The sequence below is a fragment of the Mustelus asterias genome, chromosome 7 (genome assembly GCF_964213995.1).
Source record: "Mustelus asterias chromosome 7, sMusAst1.hap1.1, whole genome shotgun sequence".
Taxonomy (NCBI): domain Eukaryota; kingdom Metazoa; phylum Chordata; class Chondrichthyes; order Carcharhiniformes; family Triakidae; genus Mustelus; species Mustelus asterias.
In genome coordinates this window covers 6218399-6224640 of record NC_135807.1, presented here as the reverse complement: position 1 = coordinate 6224640, position 6242 = coordinate 6218399, and the positions used below count along the sequence as shown (strand labels likewise).

General features: G+C 46.4%; 1 non-coding gene across 1 annotated transcript; it reads right to left on the bottom strand.

Moving 5' to 3' along the window:
• Positions 1 to 5034: 5034 nt before the first annotated feature.
• trnaq-cug (transfer RNA glutamine (anticodon CUG)) lies at positions 5035 to 5106 on the bottom strand. The gene has a single exon. It is a non-coding gene; the product is annotated as a tRNA-Gln (tRNA).
• Positions 5107 to 6242: the final 1136 nt, after the last annotated feature.

The window sequence follows — 6242 nt, the reverse complement described above, 5'->3', positions numbered from 1 at the left end:
GACACGAGGAGAATGTGCAAACCCCACACAGACAGTGACCCGAGCCGGGAATCGAACCCAGGTCCTTGGGGTGTGAAGCAGCAGTGCTAACCACTGTGCTACCGTGCCGCCTCATGCTCTTGTGCAGATTCCCTTTCAACACCTTCAATACTGTTCAGCCCTACCACCCGCTGTGCCGTGACTTCTACACTCTCGACACTCTCTGGATAAAGACATTTCTGATGAAGTTCCTGTTGGATTTATTAGTGGCAACTTCAAAATCATGGTTCCTAGTTCAGCTCTTTCCCCCATTCCCCCCACCCACCCACCCCCCCAACCCCCCTTCTCCCCCACCCCCCAACCCCCCTCCTCCCCCACACCCCCTCCTCCTCCCCCACACCCCCTCCTCCTCCCCCACCTACCCTCCTCCTCCCCCACCATGTGGAAACATCTTCTCTGCATTTGATTTGATTTGATTTATTATTGTCACATGTATTGGTATACAGTGAAAAGTATTGTTTCTTGTGCGCTATACAGACAAAGCATACTGTTCAAAGAGAAGGAAAGGAGAGGGTGCAGAATGTAGTGTTACAGTCACAGCTAGGCTGTAGAGAAAAATCAACTTAATGCGAGTTAGGTCCATTCAAAAGTCTGACAGCAGCAGGGAAGAAGCTGTTCTTGAGTCGGTTGGTCCGTGATCTCAGAATTTTGTATCTTTTTCCCGACAGAAGAAGGTGGAAGAGAGAATGTCCGGGGTGCGTGGGGTCTTTAATTATGCTGGCTGCTTTGCCGAGGCAGCGGGAAGTGTAGACAGAGTCAATGGATGGGCGGCTGGTTTGTACCCTGTTAAACATTTTTGTAATTGTCTGGACCGCTCTCCCTCAATCCTCTTGTCCTGAGGAGAGGAATCCCAGACTGTTCAATCTTCCCTGATATGTATAATCTGTCAATTCTTGCCATTTTCTATGGCACCATCTCCACTACCTCTGTGTCCTTCTAATGGTAATGGTAATAGTAGCTAATGGTAGGGTGTTGGGGAGAGCTATAGAACAAAGAGACCGAGGGGTACAGGTTCATAGCTCCTTAAAAGTGGAGTCACAGGTGGACAGAGTGATGAAGAAGGCATTCAGTATGCGTGGTTTCATTGGTCAGAATATTGAATACAGGAGTTGGAATGTCTTGTTGAAGTTGTACAAGACATTGGTAAGGCCAAACTTGGAATACTGGTTCTGGTTACCCTATTATAGAAAGGATATCATTAATCTAGAAAGAGTGCAGAAAAGATTTACTAGGATGCTACCGGGACTTGATAGTTTGAGTTATAAGGAGAAGCTGGATAGACTGGGACCTTTTTCCCTGGAGCGTAGGAGGCTTAGGGGTGATCTTATGGAGGTCTATAAAATAATGAGGGGCACAGATCAGCTAGATAGTCAACATCTTTTCCCAAAGGTAGGGGAGTCTAAAACTAGAGGGCATAGGTTTAAGGTGAGAGGGGAGAGATACAAAACATAGAACATAGAACATAGAACATTACAGCGCAGAACAGGCCCTTCGGCCCACGATGTTGCACCGACCAGTTAAAAAAAAAAACTGTGACCCTCCAACCTAAACCAATTTCTTTTCGTCCATGAACCTATCTACGGATCTCTTAAACGCCCCCAAACTAGGCGCATTTACTACTGATGCTGGCAGGGCATTCCAATCCCTCACCACCCTCTGGGTAAAGAACCTACCCCTGACATCGGTTCTATAACTACCCCCCCTCAATTTAAAGCCATGCCCCCTCGTGCTGGATTTCTCCATCAGAGGAAAAAGGCTATCACTATCCACCCTATCTAAACCTCTAATCATCTTATATGTTTCAATAAGATCCCCTCTTAGCCGCCGCCTTTCCAGCGAAAACAATCCCAAATCCCTCAGCCTCTCCTCATAGGATCTCCCCTCCATACCAGGCAACATCCTGGTAAACCTCCTCTGCACCCTCTCCAAAGCCTCCACATCCTTCCTGTAATGTGGGGACCAGAACTGCACACAGTACTCCAAGTGCGGCCGCACCAGAGTTGTGTACAGTTGCAACATAACGCTACGACTCCTAAATTCAATCCCCCTACCAATAAACGCCAAGACACCATATGCCTTCTTAACAACCTTATCTACTTGATTCCCAACTTTGAGGGATCTATGCACACATACACCTAGATCCCTCTGCTCCTCCACACTATTCAAAGTCCTCCCGTTAGCCCTATACTCAACACATCTGTTATTCCTACCAAAGTGAATTACCTCACACTTCTCCGCATTAAACTCCATCCGCCACCTCTCGGCCCAACTTTGCAACCTGTCTAAGTCTTCCTGCAAACTACGACACCCTTCCTCACTGTCTACCACACCACCGACTTTGGTGTCATCAGCAAATTTGCTAATCCACCCAACTATACCCTCATCCAGATCATTAATAAATATTACAAACAGCAGTGGCCCCAAAACAGATCCCTGAGGTACACCACTTGTAACCGCACTCCATGATGAATATTTACTATCAACCACCACCCTCTGTTTCCTATCCGCTAGCCAATTCCTGATCCAATTTCCTAGATCACCCCCAATCCCATACATCTGCATTTTCTGCAGAAGCCTACCATGGTGAACCTTATCAAACGCCTTACTAAAATCCATATATACCACGTCCACTGCCTTGCCCCCATCCACCTCCTTGGTCACTTTCTCAAAAAACTCAATAAGGTTAGTAAGGCACGACCTACCTGCCACAAAACCATGCTGACTATCACCTATCAATTCATTACTCTCCAAATAACTATAAATCCTATCCCTTATAATTTTTTCCAACATCTTGCCGACAACAGAAGTGAGACTCACCGGTCTATAATTCCCGGGGAAGTCTCTGTTCCCCTTCTTAAACAATGGGACAACATTCGCTAACCTCCAATCTTCTGGTACTATACCAGAGGCCAACGACGACCTGAAGATCAGAGCCAGAGGCTCTGCAATCACTTCTCTTGCCTCCCAGAGAATCCAGAGGGTCCAGAGAGGCAATCTTTCACACAGAGGGTGGTGAGTGCCTGGAACAAGCTGCCAGAGATAGTAGTAGAGGCGGGTACAATTTTGTCTTTTAAAAAGCATTTGGACAGTTACATGGGTAAGATGGATATAGAGGGATATGGGCCAAACGAGGGCAATTGAGGCTGGCTTAGTGGTTAAAAAAGGGCGGCATGGACAAACTGGGCCAAAGGGACCGTTTCCATGCTGTAAACCTCTGTGACTCTATGAGTCTAATTGGGTGAGCTACTGTCTGGAACCGTAGACACAAACATTGAGCAATATTTTGCTTACTCTAACACCCTATCTCTCTTCCAGTAATGACTCAGTGCTGACAACAGAGGTCACATCCAGTGCCTACAATCCCTCGTTATTTATTAATTGCAACCACCTTTACTTTCAATGCTGCATGGAATCCAAGTGTGGCCCAATCAAGACTCTGGGTAAACTCAACATCACTTCTCTTTGTTCTTATTATAACTGTTCTTATTCATATCATCCTTCTAGAATTAAACCTCTGTTTGTTAACTTAATAGTCTTGATAATCTGTGTCAATACTTCCTGGGAATTAAACTTTAGTGTAAGTTGGAAGTGATCAAGGATTGCTCCAATATTGGGAACTATCCAGGTTTTTGACGTAGGCTAATGAAAGAGATTGATTGTTGCAGTTAATGAGCCTCAGTGACTAGCCAGCCTTGATTTCATAAGCTGCGGAATAGAATTCTCCAGTCTAGTTGTTTCAGGCTGCTTGACTGAGAAGTATGTCATTGGGCGGCACGGTGGCACAGTGGTTAGCACTGCTGCCTCACAGCGCCAGGGACCCGGGTTCGATTCCTGGCTTGCGTCGCTGTCTGTGTGGAGTTTGCATGTTCTCCTTGTTTCTGCGTAGGTTTCCTCCGGGTGCTCTGGTTTCTACCCACAGTCCGAAAGATGTGTGGGTTAGGGTGGATTGGTCATAATAAATTGCTCCTTAGTGTCCAAAGGTGTGCAGATTAGAGGACCCATGCCGACACTACAGTTAAGAAAGCCCACCAACGCCTCTATTTTCTCAGAAGACTAAGGAAATTTGGCATGTCAGCTACAACTCTCACCAACTTTTACAGATGCATCATAGAAAGCATTCTTTCTGGTTGTATCACAGCTTGGTATGGCTCCTGCTCTGCCCAAGACCGCAAGAAACTACAAATGGTCATGAATGTAGCCCAATCCATCACACAAACCAGCCTCCCATCCATTGACTCTGTCTACACTTGCTGCTGCCTCGGCAAAGCAGCCAGCATAATTAAGGACCCCACGCACCCCGGACATTCTCTCTTCCACCTTCTTCTGTCGGGAAAAAGATACAAAAGTCTGAGGTCACGTACCAACCGACTCAAGAACAGCTTCTTCCCTGCTGCTGTCAGACTTTTGGATGGACTTATCTTGCATTAAGTTGATCTTTCTCTACACCCTAGCTGTGACTGTAACACTACATTCTGCACTCTCTCCTTTCCTTCTCTATGAATGGTATGCTTTGTCTGTATAGCGCGCAAGAAACAATACTTTTCACTGTATGCTAATACATGTGACAATAATAAATCAAATCAAATCAAATCAAATCAGTGGGGTAAATGTGGTGAAATGGTAAACACCATTACAGGGTGTTACAGGGATAGGGCAGGGGGTGGGTTTGCTCTAGAATTATAGAATCATAGAATCCTACAATGCAGAAGGAGGCCATTCGGCCCATCCAGTCTACACCAACCACAATCCCACCAACTCTACCCCCTTGACCCCACGTATTTACCCTGCTAGTCCCCCTGAACTAAGGGGCAATTTAGCATGGCCAATCCAGCTAACCCGCACATCTTTGGAGTGTGGGAGAAAACCGAAGCACCCGGAGGAAACCCACGCAGACATGGGGAGAACGTGCAGACTCCGCACAGACCCGAGGCCGGAATTGAACCCGGGTCCCTGGCACTGTGAGGCAGCAGTGCTAACCACCGTGCCACCCAAACAAGGTTCCACCGAGATTTGAACTCGGATCGCTGGATTCAGAATCCAGAGTGTTCACCATTGCACCACAGAACCCAAAATCTAACTATTATTGGATAATGGTGGCAGACTCAATAAGCCAAATGGTCTCCTTCTGCACTGCAGGGATTTTCTGATTTGTATTGGATGAGGCAATAGCTGGTACTGTGGACACAGCATTGAATGATATTGCACTACCCTCCAACTCCTCTTTCTGGCTGACTGACATATTGCTAAGAGCAGAAGTTGCACAATGTGCCTACAATCCCTCGTCATTTATTCATGGTAAACATCTTTGCTCTCAGCTCTGGACCGATCCCAGCTGTAATTTCCATGAACTGTTTTTGGGTCAGCGTTTGTTATTCAGATTGTAATGACCCGCAGGATCAAAGCACGTGAATGTTCCAGCACAGTCATCTGTTATTCCACCAGCATCAAATATGGGCTAGATGGTGGTGTAGTGGTAATGCCACTGGACTAGTAATCCAGATGCCCAGGCTAATATTCTGGGGACAAGTGCTCAAATCCCACCATGGCATCCTGTTTGAATACAATTAATAAATCTAAAATTATAAAATTATTCTTACTAATGGTGACTTTGAAATTGTCACCAAATATGAGAAAAACCCAATCTGGTTCACTGGCATCCTTTAGGGAAGGAAATCTGCCGTCCTTACCTGGTCTGGCCTACATGTGACTCCAGACCCACAGCAATTCATCAAACATCCTTGGACAGCACCTTCCAAGCCCACGACCACTTCCATCTAGAAGGACAAGGGCAGCAGATACGTGGGAACATCACCATCTGCAAGTTCCCTTCCAAGCCACTCACCATCCTGACTTGGAAATATATCGCCGTTCCTTCACTGTTGCTGGGTCAAAATCCCGGAATTCCCTCCCTAACGGCATTGTGGGTCAACCCACAGCACGTGGGCTGCAGCGATTTAAGAAGGCAGCTCACCACCACCTTCTCAAGGGCAACTAGGGATGGGGAATAAATGTTGGCCAGCCAGCGACGCCCATGTCCCACAAATGAATAAAAGAAAATGTGGTTGACTCTTAACTGCCCTCTGAAATGCCCGAGCAAGCCAATCAGTTCAAGGGCAATTAAGGAGACTTTACCACTAATGCCTGCATTCTGTGAAAGAATAAATAAAACTCATGACAAAGCTTATCCAAAAGGAATGCAGTTT